The 26,614-nt window shown below is 41.1% G+C and overlaps 1 protein-coding gene across 1 annotated transcript in view; it reads right to left on the bottom strand.

The window, feature by feature from the left end:
* clcn6 (chloride channel 6) overlaps positions 1-26,614 on the bottom strand; it is a 192,142-nt gene that overhangs the window by 82,891 nt on the left and 82,637 nt on the right. The window lies entirely within an intron of this gene.

Raw genomic sequence — 26,614 nt, 5'->3', positions numbered from 1 at the left:
TGTACAGTTGTTGGACTTCTGTGCTAGCCACAGTTTGTCCATCACGAACACCCACCATGTTCAAGCACAAGGGTGTCCATAAGTGCACGTGGCACCAGCACACCCTGAGCCAGTCAATGATCAACTTTGTAGTCATATCATCTGACCTTCGGCCACATGTCTCGGACACTCGGGTGAAGAGAGGGGCTGAGCTGTCGACCGATTGCCACCGGGTGGTAAGTTGGATCCGCTGGGAGGGGAGGAAGCCGGTCAGATCTGGCAGGCCCAAACGTATCGTCAGGGTCTGCTGTGAATGACTGGTGGAACCCTCTGTCATCAAGGTCTTCAACTCCCACCTCAGAGAGAACTTCTCCCAGATCCCGGGGGAGGTTGGAGATATGGAGTTCGAGTGGACCATGTTCTCCACCTCCATTATCGATGCAGCCGCTCCTAGCTGTGGTTGAAGGGTCTCTGGTGCCTGTCGCGGCGGCAATCCCCGAACCCGGTGGTGGACGCTGGAAGTAAGGGATGCCGTCAAGTTGAAGAAGTCCTACTTGTCTTTGTTGGCAGGTGGGACTTGTAAAGAATAAATGAAAATATATGCTATTTTACTCATAATTAGCTTTGCATGCTAACAATGCTAAAAGTTACAAAACTGAATAAAAGGTTTTGTGTTCATTATTTATAAAAAGTAACAAATGTTTAGAAGTATGTACACCATGCAGGTTTAAATGAACTAGATATTGTATTGAATGAATGAAGTTGAATAGAGTGTATACTTGTGCCATAATGTGTTTAACGGTTTTATCATGATGTCGAATGAATGAAAATGTGTATGCCTATGCTTTGATAGGTGTTCAACTGATTTATGATGGTTTTGAAATGATACAATATTATACGGTTTGATTAATGATTGAAATATGTGCTTATGATGAATTGTATTGAACATGTTGAACATGTGTTGACTCTCAAATCAGTAAAGTGTTTTGTTTTAAGGTTTTCATAAATAACATATGCTTAAGTAGGGTGTAACATGTTGGTTTAAAACATGTCAGACATTGACCATTTTTAATAAAGTCATGACTAATACCTGACATGATGTTTCATGATATGTTCAAAGGTTATGAGGTCAAGATGTGAACTGCAAATAATGTTGTTGCCTCTGTTTATAATCAAATGGTTTGTACATTTATGTTTGAACTACGCTGATCAATAATGAAGAGTTGAATGACTGCATTGTTCAAAATTAATTGCTGCTTCTGCATTCTGTAAAATGTGAGTGATCTCATATTTTGACTGTGAAAGAACTTTGCTTCCACAGGGAGAACAATGACTGGGTTATTTGTTATCGGGGAGGCAACCTTGAAAGTGTCTGTAGAGACACAATTTACACCACTAAACTGAACACATAGACCTGTTCTCATACGGAGCTGAAAACAAGAAAATAATGAACAACGTTGGACGATTAAGGATTAACAACAATGCCTGCTTTATGGACTTCATGGAGTTACATTATTACATGAGGCTGAGGACATGTGGGACTGGAAGCCCCGCCCAGACAGATTTCTGAACTGCAAGCTTAAAAAACTCTGTTTTTCTTTTTGCTGCACATGCTGTGGGTATTGGTTTTGTGACATTAAAGATGTGTATGCATTCTGAACCCATTTTTGCGCAAAGATGAATGATTTTTGATGACTGATCTGCTCTGATGTTTTAATAAATCTGGTAGGATTAACTTGAATTTAAATTATTGTTGTCTGTGTGTATTCTATTTGCACTGCCCACAGACTCACGAGGGGAAACCTGAGATTTTCTATGTTTTGAGTAAAGGTTATTTTTGTAGGTGGTTTTTTCCCCAACAGACTCTGGAGGCAACTGACAGGTACCGGCAGGCCAAGCTTGTTGCAGCCTGTGCGGTCGCAGAGGCAAAAACTTGGGTCTGGGAAGAGAGAGCTGAGTAGGGGGGCAAAGCTCTTGATTTACCAATCGATCTACATTCCAATCCTCACCTATGGTCATGAGATTTGGCTCATGACCAAAAGAACAAGATCACGAGTACAAGTGGCCGAGATGAGTTTCCTCTGCAGGGTGGCTGGACGCTCCCTTAGAGATAGGGTGAGGAGCTCGGTCACTCGGGAGGAGGTCGGAGTCGAGCCGCTGCTCCTCCACGTCGAAAGGAGCCAGCTGAGGTGGCTCGGGCATCTTTTTCGGATGCCCCCTGGACGCCTCGCTGGAGAGGTGTTCCGGGCACATCCCATCGGGAGGAAGCCCTGGGGAAGACCCAGGACACACTGGAGGGAGTACGTCTCACAGCTGGCTTGGGAATGCCTCGGGGTTCCCCAGGAGGAGCTGGGGGAGGTGTGTGTGGATCGAGAGGTCTTTGCTTGAGCTGCTGCCCCTGTGACACTTCTCAGCTTTGATGAATAGACGATTTTCCAGCAAATGATTAAGTACAAGATGGACATGACTGAAATGGTCTGGGAGATCTTTGGAGAATATCAGAATGTCATCTAAGTATACAAAGGCAAAACAATTAAGAAAATCACGGCGTATGTCGTTAGCTAGTGCCTGGAAGGTGGCGGGAGCATTGGTGAGACTGAAGGGCATGACTTGATATTCGAAAATGACCTAAAGGGGTGTTAAATGTAATCTTCCACTCATCTCCCTCCTTTACTCTAACCAGATGGTAAGCAGTGCGCAGATCAAGTTTGGTAAAGATGGAGGCCCCACGAAAGGAATCAAATGCTGAATCAAGGAGTGGAAGTGGACATTTATTGCATACAGTGATAGCATTCAACCCAGGCAAGTCAATACAGAGGCTTAAGGTCCTGTCCTTCTTCCATATGAAAAAGACGCCTGCCCCCAGGGGACAGAATGAAGGACGGATAGGTCCTGCGGCCAGGGAATCTTGAATGTACATCGATTCCATTTCTGGACGCAACAGGTTGTACAGCCAGCTGGATGGGAGGGACGTGCCCAGAAGCAAACTGATGGAGCAGTCATAGGGTCTGTGCGGTGGAAGGGAGAGTGTAGGATTTTTTACTAAAAACCTTCTAAAAACCTGGTGGAGTGCGAGGAAGAAGGCACGGGACCTACTCGTGGAGGGATCTGAGGGGAAGGCATGCGTTCAGCCTTTCGGCCTCTCTCCCGCGGTCTTTCCCTCAACCTATTGTCTATCTTTATTGCCAGGGATATAAGTTTGTCTAAGTAATCTGGATCACCAATTCATCCTTGAGCATTTTGGATAACCTGTTAACAAAAACACCGCACAGTGCAGCAGCATTCCAGCCGAACTCCATGGCGAGTACCCGGAACTCAACTGAATATGCCGCCACACTGCGGTTCTCCTGAGTGAGTGATGATGATCTCATGGAGATTGCCTGTCCCCGCATCGGATGATCAAAGATCAGGGCCGATTGCAAATTATAGCCTCATGAGAATGTGGAACAGGTGCAGGTGGAGAGAGTGTGGACGGAGAGGATGGTGAAGTGGGTGCAGAGAGGCTATGTGACAGCTGATCACTGAGATTAGATAACTGAGAGCACAATTGCGATAGCTGGGCGGCTAAAGCCTGCTGCTGTTCAGAAAGTGTTTGGAGTTGCTGTTGCTGCTGTCCCAGTAAGGCTCCCTGCAAGCTGAGGGCTTTGCCAACCAGTTCTGCTCCCGCTGGGTCCATGATGTGGCCAGAAACTCCTGTTACAGCTAAACCAAAACACAAGGAACAAGGACAATGTTCTGGAATGGCCATCTCAGTCCCCAGACCTGAATATTATTGAAGATCTGTGGTGTGATTTTAAGTGGGCTGTCCACGCTCGGAAACCAACAAACCTGAGATGTTTTGTAAAGAAGAATGGTCCAAAATACCTTCAACCTGTGGCGGTTCTGGGGGGGGGGGGGGGGGCAGGGGCCAGTGCCCCTGTAACACTGAGTCTGGCTCCCCCTGTGGCCCCCCCCGAACGAAGATTATATAGTGCTTATTAAAATTGTGATACTGCGTTGACGCAAAAGGCGGAACTAATGCGCGTGGCTCAACATTCTAGTCGGATCCTTTAGTGTGCTGCACCACTGAAAGCGGTGGTTTACTACAAGGAAGAAGAAATGGCGGTCAGTTTTGTTGATACATGGTGAAAAAGATGAGAGCGGAGTTACCATCCACCCGACAAGAGACTGTCAGAAGCACAATATTGTTACAAGGTAAGACATCTGGTCAAGATTTGTTGTTGGCTAACTTAGCAGCCTGCCAGACCAGCCATTAATGCCAGCTTGAGTTGACTGCATGCTTCTAGCTAATGTTAGTTAACCTTACCACAACACAAAACCAAGCAAGCCCGCAACAGTAGCCTATTATAACAAATGTAATTTATATACTGGGTTGCTGAAGTGTTGTGTATTCCTCTCCATTGCTTTTTGTCTATAGTTCAAAATGAAGAGAAGGACATTACATCCTATTTCTGTAAGAAAAGATGAATAACAATGAGGGAGACATTGAGACAGAGCCAGATGATGGTGTTGAGAGAGCTGAAGAGAAGCAAGTTGAGAGCGTCACAGAGAGAGAGAGCCACTGGTTTTCAGATAGAGGGCACAGAGCAAGAAAGAGAGACAGATGAAGATCCTGAGAGTGAGGAAGCTGAAAGTGAGAGACAAGAGAAGTGTGAGAAACAGACAGAATATATGTGCGTCCACCAGCACTGGACCATCAGGTTTGTGATACTGAAAAGCAGTGGTGGGCACACTTCCGATAATCCGATAACAGATAATTATAATTATCAAAGATAATGTTTTCATTATCAGATTATCTTTATAGATAAATTTAAAAACCATCATCGGACTAATTATCTTCCGATGAATTACCGTCCGATAACTTTTAGAGCGATAACATACTAAACTAAGCTGAACAGTGAAAAACATTTTTAAAACTGTTAAAGCTGTTGAGACCTACCTGTTAAAAGTTTCCTAATAGGCATGTTGTTCTACTCTCTACAAACAGAAACCACTCTATCGTCTGTAAGCAAAGGTGAACTGGTGACCAAAAAAAAAGTCATTTCCTTTAACACCATATTAATATAATCGCAATGTCACCAAGTCATCCAGAGGCATACATGTTTAACTTATGGTTCAAATTTTAACCACTCATTTTAGACAAGCTATTTAAAATTATTGTCATGTCTGAAGTTTATAAAGTGAAAATATCAGATATATGTTTTCGTTTTAAAGTAATGTGATAATTTTTAAGGTTTTGTGAGCACATGCTGTGCCAGGCAGCAATGCATTATGGGTAGCATAAGGAAATCTCAGACATTCATGACAGGACAAATGCATTTCCGACATGCTGTTCAGGATCCACAGATAACAGCATTAAACTCTAGTGCCTAAAACTCTCATGAATATATTCTCTGGGTTTATAGACGTTAGTGTATTTGCGTTTGTTAAATTCCACACATCTTAAATGTAGCAGACACAGATTATCTGGAATTTTGTTTGACTTTTTTCAAGTCCACTACTGCCATCTACTGGCCAGGAGTGTTCATGGCAGTATTAAACGTCTGGGTACATGGCTGCTCTCAAAGTGTTGGTATTGTCCATTGTCCAGGCGCTTTTTGTGTGCATATATTTGTTAACTCTGTATTCTAAAACTACGGTTAGAAGTAATTCCGACTCCTTATTGGTCCACACGGACGAGGTTGGCGCCATGTTTTTAGTTTTTGTGGAAGTGACAAGAGAATAAGGCTCCTGATTGGATAGAATTTTAATCAGTACCGCCACCCAGAGGTTTGGCAGACTAATTACAACAGATTTATACGGTTCGATATGGATTTTTTTTTTTTTAAACGACGTAGTGTGGATGAAGGGGCAGAATGTTGAAAGAAAAATGATTATGATTAGTAAAGAGTTGATTTCGTGGGTGCATGCAGGATTTGTCTGTGCTGCTTCCTGCAGGGGGCAGTATGGTCAAACATTCTTTTTTTATTCTTTAGGTCTTTTACCGCTTTTGTGTTAAAAATCAATTTCAGCTGTTTAGTAACTGCAAATGTCCCATAGACAACACCGGAATGTATCGGTTATCGACTATCTGTAACTTCCGATACATTTTTGGGTGGTTTATCGGTTTATCTTTATCAAAGATAACTTTTCAGTTATCTTATTATCTGTTATGGAAGCTAATTTTTTGGTTATCTGTGCCCACCACTGCTGAAAAGAACATCTGCCTGCTTAGTGTGTGTGTGTTACTTTTTATTTTAATGTTTATTTAACAGGGACAATACATACAACACTGCCTTTAAAAAAAAATGGGAAAATGTGATGCTTCGAAGATGTCTACCTTCAGCTAATTTGCAGTCTTAGTCCTTGGTCAGGGTTTAAAATACAATGAAAGAATGTACTGAATACAATAAAAATGTAATTAATGAATATAATTAATAAATAACATTAATAAATAAATACAGTGAAATGATTTAGACAGTGTTTGTGCTTAAGTAGTGTCAGTGTAACTGCAGTTTATATGCTGTGTCCATGCAGAATATATGTTTATTTACATATGTTCGGTTTGTCTTTCTCCACAGACATCAGCAAATGTAAAGAAGACCCACCAATGCAGCCGGACCTAAAGTTGTTTCCAAGGGACTTGATGGGGGACAGGAGGAGGAGCTTCAAGGCAGCCTGGTACCACATCCACCCCTGGCTTGAATATTCAAAACAGTTGGCCTCTGCGTATTGTTACACTTACAGACATTTTAGCCCTCCCAATAGCCCAGACACAGTCTTTGATTCACCAGTTGGTTTCAAAAACTGGAAAAAAGCATCTTACAAAGAGGGGGGGGGGGGGGGGTTGCACTGCATGCAAGGTCTGAGCAGCACAAACAAGCCATGGTTACATGGAGGGACTATCAGAGAGCTACAGCAGCTAATGCAACACTGGTCAATGTCTTAAACAAGGAGCACAACAGACAGGTCAAAGAAAATCGGGAACACATAAAAACAATAGGGGAAGTGCTGTTACTTACTGCCACTCAAAACATGGCCCAAAGAGGTCACAATGAGTCTGCAGACTCAGATAATAAAGGAAACTTCAGGGCAATTTTAGACACAATCGCTAACCACGACAAAGCTGTTAAAAAAAGGTTGACTTCCATTCATAATGCAAAGCACACAAGCAAAATCATTCAGAATGAGGTTCTGGATTGTTTAGGAGACATGGTTCGAATTGAAATTACAGAAGAAATGAAAAACAGTGAGGTCTTTAGCATCATAGTAGACGAAACAAAAGATGTAAAGAAAAAGGAACAGATCTCTCTCATACTAAGGTACTACTACAATGGAACTATCCAGGAAAGTTTTCTCCATTTTGAATCCACAGAGAAACTTAATGCAGCAGGGCTTAGTGAGAAAATAATCCACATACTGGAAAATCATGGTCTAGAGTACAAAAAAAAAAAATGTTGTAGGCCAAGCTTATCATGGGGCATCTGTCATGAGTGGTAAGCATTCTGGGTACAGGTGAGAATCAAAGAGGAGGCAAAATATGCCTTTTACATCCATTGCACCGCCCACTGTCTAAATCTAGTTTTAGTAGATACAGTCAAAGCTGTCCCAGAGGTAGAGGAGTTCTTCTACTTACTAGAAAAACTATATGTGTTCACATCTGGATCAGCACCAGGTGCACCAAGAGAGCTCCAGCGTTTAAGTGACACTCGTTGGGCATGACGATTTATAGCTCTACGTAACATCATGGATAGACTGCCTGCCCTTAAGCGACTACTGCAAGAGATATCCGAAGAATGTAATGGTGAAAGATCTGTTGAGGATCGAGGTCTGCTGGCACAAATAGATTTTGAATTCATAGTGCATCTTATCACACTCTGTAAAGTGTTTAGAGAAACAAAACTTCTGTCTGATATGCTACAGTCTTCAACACTTGACATTTCAAAAGCTGTAGATTTAGTTGAAGCTTTAGTTCAGACATTGAATGATTTCAGGCAGGAGTTGTTTTTTGATAATGTGTGGGATGAGTGTTAAATGTTTTTGGGCAGTGTGAACCAACACCATCAACTGCAAAACGCCAAAAAACGCTAAGCTCTAAACTCAGTGAGCACTGTGTACTGACCACTGTTGGGCAGAGAGAGTCAGAACAAGATAAAGATGGGTTTCGTACAAACGTTTTCTACCCTGTCATTGACCTAATGCTCAGTGAGCTTGAAAGACGATTTTCTAGTAGAAACCATGACATAATGAATAGCATCAGGCTCTAAATCCCAAAAAAGATGCATTCCTGAAAGAGACAGCTCTGTTTTCATTTGCTCGATTGTATGATTCAAATAATGATGACCTGGGGCATGAACTACATCAGTTCAGAAGGATCTTAGGAAAATACAGACTGGGATGCAGAGACCCTCTAGTACAGTAGAGCTAGTACAGTTCATTGAGCCATACAAAGAAGTGTTTTTTGAGCTCTACAGACTGTAAAATAGCAGTTGCAATTCCAGTGAGTACTGCTTCTTGTGAACGGAGTTTTTCTACGTTAAAGCTTGTGAAAACATACCTCAGATCCACCATGAATGACGAGAGATTAAGCAATCTGGGTGTACTGAGCATCGAGTCTTGGAGGGCAAAGGCATTGAGTCTTGACTCATTTGTTGATCGGTTTGCCAGAAACCACCAAAACTGCAGAATACAGTTGCTGTAATAGCAGGGCAGCCAGTGTCTTTTCATTTTTATTTTATTTAAGTTTGGACTTGAAACTGAACCAAGGCTGCACCTAACAGTTATTTTCATTATCAGTTCACCTGCTGATTATTTTCTCTAGTCAGTACAGTCTGTAAAATGTTATTATAATTTTTTATATTTGTGTCTCAAATGTAATATTTTGACCATTCACTTTGGCTATAATCATTAATCCGTAGTTTTATGAAAATAAAAATAAATCAAATAAGATTTTGAATCTTTGTCTTTTTTGCCCGAGGTTGAATGTGCCCCTCTGATAAAACCTCTGGCCCCAGCCAGGCCCCTTCAGTAAAATTGGTCTAGAACCGCCACTGCCTTCAACCAGAATCCAGACTCTCATTAGAAGCTATAGGAAGCATTTAGAGGCTGTTATTTCTGCAAAAGGAGGATCTACTAAATATTAATGTATTTTTTCTGTTGGGGTGCCCAAATTTATGCACCTGTCTAATTTTGTTTAAAGAATTATTGCACACTTTCTGTAAATCCTATAAACTTCATTTCACTTCTCAAACATCGTGTTTGTCTGCTATATGATATATGTAACTGAAATCTCTGATCCAAACAACCAATGATTTATAAAGGAAAATCATGGAAATCATCAGGGGTGCCCAAACGTTTGCATACAACTACACTCAACAAAAATATAAATGCAACACTTTTGGTTTTGCTCCCATTTTGTATGAAATGAACTCAAAGATCTAAAACTTTTTCCACATACACAATATCACCATTTCCCTCAAATATTGTTCACAAACCAGTCTAAATCTGTGATAGTGAGCACTTCTCCTTTGCTGAGATAATCCATCCCACCTCACAGGTGTGCCATATCAAGATGCTGATTAGACACCATGATTAGTGCACAGGTGTGCCTTAGACTGCCCACAATAAAAGGCCACTCTGAAAGGTGCAGTTTTATCACACAGCACAATGCCACAGATGTCGCAAGATTTGAGGGAGCGTGCAATTGGCATGCTGACAGCAGGAATGTCAACCAGAGCTGTTGCTCGTGTATTGAATGTTCATTTCTCTACCATAAGCCGTCTCCAAAGGAGTTTCAGAGAATTTGGCAGTACATCCAACCAGCCTCACAACCGCAGACCACGTGTAACCACACCAGCCCAGGACCTCCACATCCAGCATGTTCACCTCCAAGATCGTCTGACACCAGCCACTCAGACAGCTGCTGAAACAATCGGTTTGCATAACCAAAGAATTTCTGCACAAACTGTCTCAGGGAAGCTCATCTGCATGCTCGTCATCCTCATTGGGGTCTCGACCTGACTCCAGTTCGTCGTCGGAACCGACTTGAGTGGGCAAATGCTCACATTCGCTGGCGTTTGTCACACTGGAGAGGTGTTCTCTTCACGGATGAATCCCTGTTCACACTGTTCAGGGCAGATGGCAGACAGCGTGTGTGGCGTCGTGTGGGTGAGCGGTTTTCTGATGTCAATGTTGTGGATCGAGTGGCCCATGGTGGCGGTGGGGTTATGGTATGGGCAGGCGTCTGTTATGGACGAAGTACACAGGTGCATTTTATTGATGGCATTTTGAATGCACAGAGATACCGTGACGAGACCCTGAGGCCCATTGTTGTGCCAACATCCAAGAACATCACCTCATGTTGCAGCAGGATAATGCATGGCCCCATGTTGCAAGGATCTGTACACAATTCTTGGAAGCTGAAAATGTCCCAGTTCTTGCATGGCCGGCATAATCACTGGACATGTCACCCATTGAGCATGTTTGGGATGCTCTGGACCGGCGTATACGACAGCGTGTACCACCAGTTCCTGCCAATATCCAGCAACTTCGCACAGCCATTGAAGAGGAGTGGACCAACATTCCACAGGCCACAATTGACAACCTGATCAACTCTATGTGAAGGAGATGTGTTGCACTGCATGAGGCAAATGGTGGTCACACCAGATACTGACTGGTATCCCCCCCCAATAAAACAAAACTGCACCTTTCAGAGTGGCCTTTTATTGTGGGCAGTCTAAGGCACACCTGTGCACTAATCATGGTGTCTAATCAGCATCTTGATATGGCACACCTGTGAGGTGGGATGGATTATCTCAGCAAAGGAGAAGTGCTCACTATCACAGATTTAGACTGGTTTGTGAACAATATTTGAGGGAAATGGTGATATTGTGTATGTGGAAAAAGTTTTAGATCTTTGAGTTCATCTCATACAAAATGGGAGCAAAACCAAAAGTGTTGCATTTATATTTTTGTTGAGTGTATGTCATTTATGTTGTGTATTCATTGTGAATTGCTGCCCTGCCCCAGGAGGGGCCGTGCTGCCCCCAGAGTAACGCTGATACTGATGGATGTGATGCATCATCCTCTTGGCGTGTCATCATTATGCTTTATGACATACTAGCCTGTGCCGAGGAGCCACGCTGCCCAAACTTTACATGCTATGTTTTGTTTTTCATATTGTGAAGGATTTTAATCTTCTTTCTGCCTTTGTTGGTACAACCCACTGCCTCGTATTGCCCAGGCATTAAAAAAAAAAAAAACAGTGGCTAAAATGAAAAAAAAAAACAAAAAAACCCCACATCTAATTAAACTGCCCACCAGTGTTGTGGAAAGTAACTTTGACAAGTTACTTTTTTAGTTACTTTTTTAGTTGCTTTATACAGGTGCTTTATGCAGTTACTTCATTAGTAGCTTTATGCAATTACTTTATTAGAATCTGCAGAAAACTTGCAACTAATAAGTAATGTAACTCGTAAGATTGAGCAATCAGAAAAGTAACTAATCAGCAAAGTAACTAATGTTACTTTTCTGAGTACTAAATCTTAAAAATAACCAAATTAGATTATGATATAACTTTATTAATTATATTCAGCAGCTGCCGTAAGAAGTAACTGTAAAATATAACTGTATAGATTAACTAATGAAGTAACTTTCCAAAGTTACTTTCCCCAACACTGCTGCCCACTATTTAAAAAAATCCACAGGCTCAATTATTGTCATGCCAGCCGGCATTGTTAAGACCTCACAGACTGAGTGCCCAGCTGTGCAAATGAGTCAATAAGATAATTATTAAAGGAGTCATATTGTGCAAAATCACATTTTAACATCTCCAAACTCCCATAATTCTAGTAGTGTTTTTACAGACATTTTCCTGATTTAATATCAATTCAAGATCAGAAATAACCCAGATCCTCTCATTTTACCACAAGTTATTAAAATGCCCCAAACACACATAGATCTGAGGAGTGGGGTGATGACCATCCGGGACAACACCTCCCACCCCCTGCATGCCGCACTGACATCCTGTCAGACACCCTCCAGCCACAGACTGAGACCACCAAGGTGCACCACAGAACGCCACAGGAGGTCCTTCCTACCTGTGGCAATGAGACTGTATAACTCCTCCCCCTTCTGCAGGATGAATACATGATGATCAGAGTTTTCAGTTATTCAGAGCTATGCGCAATACTGTCAACATCTTGTGCAAGTGTCTTCAGTCATCTTGCATATGCATGTTATTTTCACTGTAAATAAATAAATACATTCAAAGCAATGTTTAGTGTTTCAGCACTCTGGCAAAACAATTTCCTTCAGGATTAATAAAGTTCTTGCCTATTCTCTTGTTCTTCTTAATGCCCGCTGATTTTTTAAGACAGGCCTTTATTTTTTTTTCAGAGGGACTTTTGACCCATTAAATTAGGTTGGTCCCAAATCAGGAGTCCCCGTAGATCGTTCGGTGCCTCCCGACTATACCAATCCATTATATAAATGTAATGGATTTTGTCCGTTTTATACATATAACAGATTTTGATTACAATGGACAACATTTGCTGGTCCACCTGAATCCATTATATGCGAGTTTTACTGTACATGCAATTAAATCTGATTCTTTTAGATTAGCTAATCACAGATCTTGTAATCAATTAGATTATTTGTTTTTATTCACCTACTGCACTTTTCTGTTCTTCTGCACCGCCTTTACGGTTTTTCTCCATTTTGTGACTCACTTTATTTTTTGTGTTCTGCTGTGTTGCTTCATTCTTTCTCATCATGATTGCTTATCATTAAAGGTGATTGGATGGGGGGGGGGGGGGGGGGGGGTCTAGAACATGTGAGTAGGACTCCTGGGCCTCTGTAGCCTTTCATAGGGCACAATTGGGTCAAGGATTCTTTTCACAGACAAGCCACTGGGCCTATGCTTTTTCTGCAGGCTGATGCTGAGCTCTGCAGGCCAGTGCATACCTCTCTCCCTGGGCCGGGGGAGTTACCATGACAAGGCACAGCCAAAAGAAAAAATGGGCAGCCATCGGTCAATTATTGATTGGCCCACTGTGAAAAATCCCAGGAATCCCAATGGTCAATCCACCCTTGGGAGGTGCTGCGGGAGTATGGATTGAGGGGGCCCCTTCTCTGGGCCATCCAATCTCTGTACTCACAAAGGCGGCGCTGTCAGGTGCTCGGCAGTAAGTCAGACTTGTTTCCGGTGGGGGTTGGCCTCCACCAGGGCTGTGCCTTGCCACAATCCTGTTTGTAATATTCATGGACAGGATATCAAGGCATAGTCGGGGGAAGAGGATCTTCAGTTCGGTGGGCTCAGGGTCTCGTCACTGCTTTTTGCAGATGATGTGGTCCTGTTGGCTTCATCGGCCTGTGATCTCCAACACTCACTGGATCGGTTCGCAGGCGATTGTGAAGAGGATCAGCACCTCTAAATCTGAGGTCATGGTTCTCAGCAGGAAACAGATGGATTGTCTACTACAGGTAGGAAATGAGGTCTTGCCCCACGTGAAGGAGTTCACGTACCTCGGGGTCTTGTTCATGAGAAACAACAATGAAGCATGAGATCGTCCGGCAAGTCGGCACAGCAGGTGCGGTGCTGCATTCGCTCTACCGTACTGTTGTGACAAAAAGGGAGCTGAGCCAAAAGGCGACGCTACCCATCTACTAGTCAAACTTCATTCCTACTCTAACCTATGGTCATGAGGGTTGGGTCATGACCGAAAGAACTAGATCGCGGGTACAAGCAGCCGAAATTTGCTTCCTCAGGAGGGTGGCTCGTGTCTCTCTCAGAGATAGGGTGAGAAGCTCGGTCATGCATGGGGAGCTCGGAGTAGAGCCGCTGCTCCTTCATGTTGAAAGGAGCCAGCTGAGATAGTTCAGCCATCTGGTAAGGATGCCACCTAGGCACCTCCCTAGGAAGATGTTCCAGGCACGTCCATCTGGGAGGAGACCCAGGACTAGGTGGAGAGATTATATCTCCACACTGTTCTGGGAATGCCTCGGGATCCCCCAGTCAGAGGTGGTTAATGTGCTCCAGAAAAGGGAAGTGTGCGGTCCCCTGCTGGAGCTGTTGCCCCTGTGACCCGATCCCGGATAAGTGGTTGAAGATGTATGTATGTGTTCTTACAGTAATTTATGGTGGCACAATCACATTATAACACAAGTATATTATTAATGTCTTTAAAAGAAAAAAATAGTCAAAAATTTCAAGATGAATATTGAACCTTTATTATTTCATAGACATAACAGTGCATGACTGTTTCATGACATCTTGCCTTTTATTGTTCCATGCAAGTGCTATGTTGAAGTGCTATGTTGAAGCAGATGTCACCATATTTATTTGTATCAAATGCTTTGAAATGCTTATAATTTCAACACAATTGCTTCATACTGATTCAGTGGTTCGAAAAGTTTCGCTTTCTCCATCAGCACTTCCCACCAATGGGATAAGGAACATTAAACAGTGCTTTCAAGCAGACTACGGACTGTAAAGTCAGAAAAACATTTACCATTCTCCATTATTGCCTCCAAAAAAACTGTGGCCGATTCTCGGTCACCCTGCCTCCCGTTGCTTGCTGGGCGGTGTCCGTAAATGGCGTTCCTGTGGTTAAACCACTTGCAGCCCTTTTAAGCTTTTTAAGCTTTTCCCTGCATTGCTGAAATTTCCGTCCAGTTTTCTATGAATTCGTCTGCAATGAAAACGTCTGCAACTCGTCAACTGACCACGGTGTGGTTTTGCACACAGCAGCCATGCAGTTAAAAAAACTCAGGTGAAATGACAAAAAAGCACAGTAGCTGTAACGCTGTTGTGACTATTTAAAATTGGCAGGTTTGATTCTCGTGCCAGTGTTATGTCTGGTTGAGCTTCCCGTACCATAAATCAACGGTTACATGCATCGAGATGAGCTCTCCTGTCGAAACAAGCCATCTATCGCATTTCACTTTCATTCCCTGAATATATGACTCTTGACAAAGTCAGCTTATTCTGATGGGCAAATAAATGTAGAAGTCGTTCATCTGAATGTAGTAATGTGTAAACTGTATTGACTACAAATTTAAAGTATTCTTAACCTGGAGACTATTTTTATTATTGCAATAATTGTTCACAATAATACTCATTTTATTTGCACCTCAATGCCCTTTATAGTTTATTGGACATGGGTCATTTCATGAAAGGGGGTCACCAATATGTGACATGAGGGTCAATTTTTAAATTTCCTAGCAAGGTCCTATAGACCGTAAGATATGAATATACGGACCATGGGGAATACATAAAATCCACTATTGAGATAAGTTATACTTTTTTTTGGATGGGCTGGCTGGAAAGCCCCACAGTGCTATTTTTGGCAGCTTTATTAGGACTCCAGCGCTAAATAAACATAAAGTGAATAACTGATGATGGTTACTTTGTTGCTCAATTAAATTCGATCTCCCCATGGGTTTACAGTGAGGAAAATAAGTATTTGAACACCCTGTGATTTTGCAAGTTCTCCCACTTAGAAATCATGGAGGAATCTGAAATTTTCATCTTAGGTGCATGTCCACTGTAACACATAATCTTAAAAAAAAAAAAACAGGAAATCACAATGTATGATTTTTATATATATATATATATATATATATATATAATTTATTTGTATGTTACTGCTGCAAATAAGTATTTGACCCCCTACCAACCAGCAAGAATTCTGGCTCACACAGACCTGTTATTATAAGCCCTCTTATTCTGCACTCTTTACCTGGATTAATTGCACCTGTTTGAACTTGTTACCTGTATAAACAACACCTGTTCACACATTCAATCACACTCCAACCTGTCCACCATAGCCAAGACCAAAGAGCCATCTAAGGACACCAGGGCTAAAACTGTAGACCTGCACAAGGAGGCATGGGAGAAGGTCATGTGGTCAGATGAGACCAGAATAGAGCTTTTTGGAATCAACTCCTCTTACCGTTTAGAGGATGAGAACAACCCCAAGAAAACCATCCCAACCATGAAGCATGGGGGTAGAAACATCATACTCTTGGGGTGCTCTTCTGCAAAGGGGATGGGACAACCGTATAGAAGGGAGGACGGATGGGGTCATGTATTGCGAGATTTTGGCAAACAACCTCCTGCCCTCAGTAAGAGCATTGAAGCTGGGTCATGGCTGGGTCTTCCAGCATGACAATGATCCCAAACACACAGCCAGGGCAACTAAGGAGAGGCTCCGTAAGAAGCATTTCAAGGTCCTGGAGTGGCCTGGCCAGTCTCCAGACCTGAACACAATAGAAAATCTTTGGAGGGAGCTGAAACCACAAACCTGAAAGATTTGGAGAAGATCTGTATGGAGGAGTGGACCAAAATCCCTGCTGCAGTGTGTGCAAACCTGGTGAGAAACTACAGGAAATGTTTGACCTCTGTAATTGCAAACAAAGGTTACTGTACCAAATATTAACACTGATTTTCACAGCTGTTGAAATACATATTTGCAGCAGTAACATACAAATAAATTATAAAAAAAAAAAAATCATACATTGTGATTTTCGGATGTTTTTTTAGATTATGTCTCACAGTGGACATGCACCTAACATGAAAATTTCAGACCCCTCCATGATTTCTAAGTGGGAGAACTTGCAAAATCGCAGGGTGTTCAAATACTTATTTTCCTCACTGTAAGCCTCTCAAGAGTGGTGATTTCAGACAACACAACTGGAGTTTTATTTATTGAATAAATTAGCAGTTTAGGAACATAGGTTTTAAATGTAACAGACTGGGACACTAGAGAGAGAGGAGTGAGACGCATACTGAGGGAGGAGCTAAAGGAATGTATTAGCAAATTTTTCTTCGACCCGCGTCACACTGCGTCCAGTGTTTCATCATCAAAGTGCTTTACAGCTAATTTCGGACCTTGATTCAAAACAGATTTTAAAACGTTTCCTGTTTTATTGCTGACTAATCTGCCTGAGGCCTGCAATGCTAGCTGAGTTAGCTTGGCCTGCTAACTGGGGAGGTTAGCGGGCTGAAGAGATTTGGAGAGATTTCCACACGCCTTGTTGGGATTGGAGACGCTTTTCGGCTGCTTTAAGGAATGCACTGAAACTCGCTACACACGTCTTAGTGAGTTTCTTTAGTTATTGCTCAATAGTGACGCTGCCAGAATGTCACAGATTGGTGATACTTCAGTGGGTGAGCCTGCCTTATACATCCAGAATGAACTCTTAACATTTGTGCAATGTCATGTGAAGAGATGTGTTAAGAAAAATATCAAGGAAGTGGTTGGAAGATGTTTTTGTGAAAATGTCATCATGCACGCCCGTGATGTGCTCAACGAGCATTATGGTGACAAACTCAATCAATCAATCAATTTTTTTATATAGCGCCAAATCACAACAAACAGTTGCCCCAAGGCGCTTTATATTGTAAGGCAAGGCCATACAATAATTATGTAAAACCCCAACGGTCAAAACGACCCCCTGTGAGCAAGCACTTGGCTACAGTGGGAAGGAAAAACTCCCTTTTAACAGGAAGAAACCTCCAGCAGAACCAGGCTCAGGGAGGGGCAGTCTTCTGCTGGGACTGGTTGGGGCTGAGGGAGAGAACCAGGAAAAAGACATGCTGTGGAGGGGAGCAGAGATCGATCACTAATGATTAAATGCAGAGTGGTGCATACAGAGCAAAAAGAGAAAGAAACAGTGCATCATGGGAACCCCCCAGCAGTCTACGTCTATAGCAGCATAACTAAGGGATGGTTCAGGGTCACCTGATCCAGCCCTAACTATAAGCTTTAGCAAAAAGGAAAGTTTTAAGCCTAATCTTAAAAGTAGAGAGGGTGTCTGTCTCCCTGATCTGAATTGGGAGCTGGTTCCACAGGAGAGGAGCCTGAAAGCTGAAGGCTCTGCCTCCCATTCTACTCTTACAAACCCTAGGAACTACAAGTAAGCTTGCAGTCTGAGAGCGAAGCGCTCTATTGGGGTGATATGGTACTACGAGGTCCCTAAGATAAGATGGGACCTGATTATTCAAAACCTTATAAGTAAGAAGAAGAATTTTAAATTCTATTCTAGAATTAACAGGAAGCCAATGAAGAGAGGCCAATATGGGTGAGATATGCTCTCTCCTTCTAGTCCCCGTCAGTACTCTAGCTGCAGCATTTTGAATTAACTGAAGGCTTTTTAGGGAACTTTTAGGACAACCTGATAATAATGAATTACAATAGTCCAGCCTAGAGGAAATAAATGCATGAATTAGTTTTTCAGCATCACTCTGAGACAAGACCTTTCTGATTTTAGAGATATTGCGTAAATGCAAAAAAGCAGTCCTACATATTTGTTTAATATGCGCTTTGAATGACATATCCTGATCAAAAATGACTCCAAGATTTCTCACAGTATTACTAGAGGTCAGGGTAATGCCATCCAGAGTAAGGATCTGGTTAGACACCATGTTTCTAAGATTTGTGGGGCCAAGTACAATAACTTCAGTTTTATCTGAGTTTAAAAGCAGGAAATTAGAGGTCATCCATGTCTTTATGTCTGTAAGACAATCCTGCAGTTTAGCTAATTGGTGTGTGTCCTCTGGCTTCATGGATAGATAAAGCTGGGTATCATCTGCGTAACAATGAAAATTTAAGCAATACCATCTAATAATACTGCCCAAGGGAAGCATGTATAAAGTGAATAAAATTGGTCCTAGCACAGAACCTTGTGGAACTCCATAATTAACTTTAGTCTGTGAAGAAGATTCCCCATTTACATGAACAAATTGTAATCTATTAGACAAATATGATTCAAACCACCGCAGCGCAGTGCCTTTAATACCTATGGCATGCTCTAATGTCTGTAATAAAATTTTATGGTCAACAGTATCAAAAGCAGCACTGAGGTCTAACAGAACAAGCACAGAGATGAGTCCACTGTCCGAGGCCATAAGAAGATCATTTGTAACCTTCACTAATGCTGTTTCTGTACTATGATGAATTCTAAAACCTGACTGAAACTCTTCAAATAGACCATTCCTCTGCAGATGATCAGTTAGCTGTTTTACAACTACCCTTTCAAGAATTTTGAGAGAAAAGGAAGGTTGGAGATTGGCCTATAATTAGCTAAGATAGCTGGGTCAAGTGATGGCTTTTTAAGTAATGGTTTAATTACTGCCACCTTAAAAGCCTGTGGTACATAGCCAACTAACAAAGATAGATTGATCATATTTAAGATCGAAGCATTAAATAATGGTAGGGCTTCCTTGAGCAGCCTGGTAGGAATGGGGTCTAATAAACATGTTGATGGTTTGGATGAAGTAACTAATGAAAATAACTCAGACAGAACAATCGGAGAGAAAGAGTCTAACCAAATACCGGCATCACTGAAAGCAGCCAAAGATAACGATACGTCTTTGGGATGGTTATGAGTAATTTTTTCTCTAATAGTTAAAATTTTGTTAGCAAAGAAAGTCATGAAGTCATTACTAGTTAAAGTTAATGGAATACTCAGCTCAATAGAGCTCTGACTCTTTGTCAGCCTGGCTACAGTGCTGAAAAGAAACCTGGGGTTGTTCTTATTTTCTTCAATTAGTGATGAGTAGAAAGATGTCCTAGCTTTACGGAGGGCTTTTTTATAGAGCAACAGACTCTTTTTCCAGGCTAAGTGAAGATCTTCTAAATTAGTGAGACGCCATTTCCTCTCCAACTTACGGGTTATCTGCTTTAAGCTATGAGTTTGTGAGTTATACCACGGAGTCAGGCACTTCTGATTTAAAGCTCTCTTTTTTAGAGGAGCTACAGCATCCAAAGTTGTCTTCAATGAGGATGTAAAACTATTGACGAGATACTCTATCTCACTTACAGAGTTTAGGTAGCTACTCTGCACTGTGTTGGTATATGGCATTAGAGAACATAAAGAAGGAATCATATCCTTAAACCTAGTTACAGCGCTTTCTGAAAGACTTCTAGTGTAATGAAACTTATTCCCCACTGCTGGGTAGTCCATCAGAGTAAATGTAAATGTTATTAAGAAATGATCAGACAGAAGGGAGTTTTCAGGGAATACTGTTAAGTCTTCTATTTCCATACCATAAGTCAGAACAAGATCTAAGATATGATTAAAGTGGTGGGTGGACTCATTTACTTTTTGAGCAAAGCCAATAGAGTCTAATAATAGATTAAATGCAGTGTTGAGGCTGTCATTCTCAGCATCTGTGTGGATGTTAAAATCGCCCACTATAATTATCTTATCTGAGGTAAGCACCAAGTCAGACAAAAGGTCTGAAAATTCACAGAGAAACTCACAGTAATGACCAGGTGGACGATAGATAATAACAAATAAAACTGGTTTTTGGGACTTCCAATTTGGATGGACAAGACTAAGAGTCAAGCTTTCAAATGAATTAAAGCTCTGTCTGGGTTTTTGATTAATTAATAAGCTGGAATGGAAGATTGCTGCTAATCCTCCGCCCCGGCCCGTGCTACGAGCATTCTGACAGTTAGTGTGACTCGGGGGTGTTGACTCATTTAAACTAACATTCATCCTGCTGTAACCAGGTTTCTGTAAGGCAGAATAAATCAATATGTTGATCAATTATTATATCATTTACCAACAGGGACTTAGAAGAGAGAGACCTAATGTTTAATAGACCACATTTAACTGTTTTAGTCTGTGGTGCAGTTGAAGGTGCTATATTATTTTTTCTTTTTGAATTTTTATGCTTAAATAGATTTTTGCTGGTTATTGGTAGTCTGGGAGCAGGCACCGTCTCTACGGGGATGGGGTAATGAGGGGATGGCAGGGGGAGAGAAGCTGCAGAGAGGTGTGTAAGACTACAACTCTGCTTCCTGGTCCCAACCCTGGATAGTCACGGTTTGGAGGATTTAAGAAAATTGGCCAGATTTCTAGAAATGAGAGCTGCTCCATCCAAAGTGGGATGGATGCCGTCTCTCCTAACAAGACCAGGTTTTCCCCAGAAGCTTTGCCAATTATCTATGAAGCCCACCTCATTTTTTGGACACCACTCAGACAGCCAGCAATTCAAGGAGAACATGCGGCTAAACATGTCACTCCCGGTCTAATTGGGGAGGGGCCCAGAGAAAACTACAGAGTCCGACATTGTTTTTGCAAAGTTACACACCGATTTAATGTTAATTTTAGTGACCTCCGATTGGCGTAACAGGGTGTCATTACTGCCGACGTGAATTACAATCTTACCAAATTTACGCTTAGCCTTAGCCAGCAGTTTCAAATTTCCTTCAATGTCGCCTGCTCTGGCCCCGGAAGACAATTGACTATGGTTGCTGGTGTCGCTAACTTCACATTTCGCAAAACAGAGTCGCCAATAACCAGAGTTTGATCCTCGGCGGGTGTGTCATCGAGTGGGGAAAAACTGTCAACAAAGCTGAGGCAGCGGCGCAATGGTCAAGATAAGATGAAAGCTGATGTGACTGTTGATATAGTGAGTGCAATGTTTGAGCTTCATCACAACAAAATATCCACAAATTTTGTTGCTATAGATCTACAGAATTTGCCAAACTGTGATCCTAAGGACATTGATAACTTTGCTGTTTTGCAGAGAATCCTTGTACTTGAGTAAAAATACAGGAAACTCGAGAATAATCTCAGTGAGAATGTGGCGAGAACAATAAGACATGGTGATAACATAGACGCCGTTATGAATGATGTGAAGACTCATGATACACTGTTGCAGGAGAGGTTCGCCCCACCTAATCCAACATTTGCTGAAATGGCCTCCTTTGTTCCTAATGGCAGAAAGAAGATGACTGGTGGTGGTGCATTTGCACCCAGCAATGATGAGGATACTGAAGTTCCTGTATACAGAGATGACGAGTCTGGCGGTCGTGGTCCTGCTGCTGATGAGACGGGAGGTGATGGTGCAGTCAGTCAAATGTCTGTCCTGGTGACTGGTGAAACTACAGCTGGTCATACCCTGGGTGGTTCAGTGACTGGTGACAAACCTCCTGGTTCCAAACCAACGTTTGGTGGTGGCCATGCTGGTTCCTCTGGTGGGAACAACTGGTTCCTAGTCGGTCATGGTGGCAAGGTGGTCACGACAGCCAGGGCAATAATAATTGTGGAAGCAATAACCAGGGCAACAATAAGCGGGGCAACAATTACTGAGGCAATAATAATCGCGGCAATAGTAACCGCGGTAACAACAGGGATAACAACTCCCCACCTCATGGGAGAAAGCGTACTATCCAGGGTAGTGTGCAGAGTGACGTCATCCGTGGTGCTCCACCACCGAAACGTGACTTTTTCATATCAAGAGTGTTACCTCAGACTAATGATGCTAATTTCAAGACGTTCATCAGTGATAATGTTGTGAGAAACTTTGATCTGATACTGACTTCTAATGTCAATGCAAAATTTTTAATCTTTTAGGTTGTCTGTTGATACTGCTGACAAAGATATGGTGTTCCATCCTGAGGTGTGGCCACTTGGTGTCAAGGACCAGCGATGGAGGCTTCGTACTGATGCAAATGAGAGAACAGACAGAACTGACAATGGCCAATAAGACCTCTCACCTCACAGTAGATAAGCTGACTTTTATCAGCTATAACTGTGAATATGTTGCATCAGCACGACTTGTGTTTTTACAAGATTTGTTCACAAAATGTGATTTTTTTTTTTTTTTTTTATGGTGCAAGAACATGGTCTTTTTAAGAGCCAATTTGGTTGGTTTGACCAACTTGGGGATAATGTAGTCACATATGGTGCTAGTGCCATGAACGAGAGTGAGTGTTTGAGGGGTCGACCTTATGGCGGTGTAATGATTGTTTGGAAAGCCAATACTAATGCCAAGGTTACTCCAATATATCATGACATTTTTCTGCTGTCATTGTAGATACTGGTCAAAACAAGTTTTTGCTAGTGTGTGTATACACGCCCTGCGATGACAATCGTCTTGGTCATAACATTGTTGAGTACAGTGCAGTTTTAAATGACATTAATACTGCATATAATGATGTAGATGTGCCATATCTTGTTCTTGCTGGTGATTTTAATACAGATTTTAGTCATAATTCCTATTGTACCAGAGCTTTGGATAAATATATTATTGATGAAAATTTGTACTGTTTCTCTAAGAATACAACTACTTGTGTTGAGTATACGTACCTATCAGAGTAAAGGTTTTGGTTACTGCTCTTTCATAGATCATTTCATTGTTAGTGGAAACTTGAGTTCACAGCTGTCAAAATATGATGTTATTGACAGTCCTCAAAACTTCTCTGATCACTTTGCACTTATGTGCACATTGCAGTTTGATGTCAATTATTGCTTTTCTGTTGTTGATGCAAATTATTATTGTAGCAGTAAAGTCGTAATCTGGGATTGTGCCACTGATAAGCACATACTAGATTACCATGATGAGTTAGATGTTTTGTTGGCTAATTTACAGCTGCCTACTGATCCTGTTATGTGTGATAACAAGTTCTGTGATTTGCAATGTGATGAGCTTAGTACTCTGTATCACAATATTGTTGATATATTGTTACTTGCAAGTGATAAGTGTATACGTACCAGCACGTCAAAGTAAAAAGTTTGCCAAAGTAGTACCAGGCTGGAGTGAGTATGTTAGAAAATCTTTTGGTGCCTCACTGTTTTGGCATAACATGTGGGTTGATAATGGTCATCCTAGACAAGGTGTTATTGCTGATCTCAGGAGAAAAACCAGAGCACAATATCACAGGGCTCATAAGATGGTTGTCAAGAAGGAGGCTGAGATCAGGTGTGATAAGATGGCTGATGCAGTAGCCAACAAGTCTGTCAAATCTGTATCAACATGCAAGGTCTTTCAGGAAAAGAAAGTGTACATATCCTAGCAAGGTTGATGATGCAGTTGGTGGGGAGAATATTGCAGATCTTTTTGCCAGCAAATTTAATACACTTTATAACAGTGTTCCTTATGATGAAGATGAGATGTAAATCTTAAGTTTGAGATTGATGAGTTGATAAGAGTTGAGAGTAGTACAGATGGTGCTTGTGTTCATGGTTTTCATTCAATAGTAGTGTCAGATATTGTTGATGGCATCAACAAGCTTAAGTGTAATAAGAAGGATGGTACTTCTAAGCTTGTTACTGACCATATTATCCATGGTAGTCACAAATTATTTGTTGTTTTGTCTATCTTGTATACTGCTATGATTAAGCATGGTCTCACACCTGATGATATGTCAGATGGCACTATGGTTCCTATCCCTAAGGGTAAGTGGTCTAACTTAACTGTGTCAGATTTTCGTGCCATTACCTTAGGTAGTGTTGTTTGCAAATTATTTGATGTTATCATCTTAGTCAAAGAGAGTTGTAAGCTATGTAACAGTAACTTACAATTTGGGTATAAAGAAGGTCTGTCAACTAGCATGTGTGCAGCAATGGTTGTAGAAACAGTGTCATATTATGTCAATGGTGGTTCACATGTTTACGGAGCAAGGCGTTTGATCGAATCAACTACTGTCATCTTTTTAGGAAGTTAATTGATAAAGGATTGTGTCCAATATATTTCAGATTTCTGTTAAATATGTACCTTAATCAAAAATTGAGAGGAAGATGGGAGAATATACGTTCTCCCTATTTTTCCATCTCAAATGGTGTCAAGCAAGGTGGGATTATGTCCCTAGTATTATTTTGTATTTATGTTGATGGTTTGTTGAGCAAATTGAAAAATTTAGGAGTTGGTTGTCATATGGGAAGTGTTAATGCTGGTGCTTTTAGCTATGTAGATGATGTAAAATTATTGGCACCAAGTGTAAGTGCCTTGCAGGACATGATTGCTGCATGTGAAAACTATGCCAGAGAATTTGACATCATGTTCAATGGAAAAAAAAGTGTGAGCTCATTATTTACAAATGTACAAAGGCTAGACCTTCAGATCCTGTTATTTTTGTGAATAATGTCAGAGTACCTAGAAAAGATAAAGTCACTTATCTGGGCCATGATTTGTATGAGGATATTTTTAAATTATCTACTGAGCAATGTGTTACAGATTTCAACCGTCAGTGTAACATGATTTTTGCCAATTTAAAAAATGCTAATGCTTTCATTAGAAATGAATTATTTTACAAGTATTGTACTTCATTTTATGGCAGCCAAATTCTTCCTTTGTACTCAAATGAATTAGAAATCATTTATTGTGCATGGAGGAAAGCTATTCAGAAGGTCTGGCATGTGCCATATACCACTCATAGTAATATTTTACCTTATCTTACAAATACTATGAGCACTGATCTCTTGCTTGCAAAGCGATGCATTAAATTTATTGATAAATTGTGTAATAGTGACAACAATGTTGTCAGTACCATTACCAATATGGGACTGTTAGGTACCCATTCTATGATAGGTGCTAATAAGAGATATCTCATGTATAAATTTAATTGTGATATTAATAATGTGTGTGTCTTTTGGCAGCTTAATTTTGATAGTCACTTATTAAGACTGCAAATTAAGGAGCTCTGTAAAATGAGAGACAGCTGCGAAGTTGGCTTTTTGAATGAACATGAATGTTGATTATTACTTGTTTATGTACAGGGTGACAGCCTGGTGCTGTTTTAAGATTTTTATATTAAATATGTTTTATTTTTAGTGTACAGCATTTTGTTGCGAATAAAGAATTACAAACAAATAAACTATAGGTTACAGTCAACATTTTTAGGTATGCTCTCTGCAGAATGCAGGGAAATTCATTTTACAGTGTGCCCATCAAATCAGAAGTAAATTCAGATAAATTAGTTGAAGTGACTTGTGTTTATTTTTTACCAAAATAATACTTAGGTGCTGTGTGTCACAAATTTGGTGGGGTTTGGTGTCCCGTTTTCAGACAAAAACTCAAAAAAGAAAAATTCCAAGATAATTATGTCCTCTATGTTATCACAGTTATTTAATCAATATATATCGAGACAACCATTTTATATTTTTTCCCAGCACACAGGGCTGTTCTGTTTTTACTGACCAATAATGTTGCTTGTGTAATGGTGATCTCTTTTCATAAAGTGACCACATATAATTTATTATATTTAGTATAAGTTGATATTGGCCCATAGAAAAAAAATATACAATAAAAATATTAGTTTTAGTCTACAATAAAAAGTACTGGTGATTCCAGCACTTTAAGTCTGTTTTAAACTTAATTATTGTGACAATATCATTAATCGCAATTACTATGGCCAAGATAATCATGACAGAAAAACATCAATATCATCCCATGCCTAGTCTACAGATTGGTAAAGTATAGTGTACTGCTTTCAAAGGTGCATTTTGTTAAAACAATTAATAGATTTTGTAGCTCACCTCGACAGGTGAGGTGTTTAAGTGCATGCACAGTTGCGCAGTAGAGCTCATCTCGACGGAACGCCAGACACGGTCGGACGTCGCTCATGACTACTCCAGTGATGACAGTCTCTGACCAATCAGTGGCCTGCAGCCCGTTGACGTCACATTTTAGTAAAGACTCAGCTTGCTTGGAACCTCGCCTGAGGAGATACCAAAAAAAAGCACCAGGTACCAGGTACTATCCCTAACGGAAAAACAAAAACTGAGTAGAGTCGAGCTGAGCTGAGACGAGCAGTGCTAAAACTGTATAACGGAAAAGGGCCACATGTGCACATTTATTTTTGTTTGCATGTTTGACAATTCTTTGTTGTACTTCAATTATGTTTATTTGAACTTTTTC

Source organism: Thalassophryne amazonica, chromosome 6, assembly GCF_902500255.1.
Source record: "Thalassophryne amazonica chromosome 6, fThaAma1.1, whole genome shotgun sequence".
Classification (NCBI taxonomy): Eukaryota; Metazoa; Chordata; class Actinopteri; order Batrachoidiformes; family Batrachoididae; genus Thalassophryne; species Thalassophryne amazonica.
The sequence above is the reverse complement of the archived record's forward strand: the minus strand, read 5'-3'. Positions and strand labels throughout refer to the sequence as shown.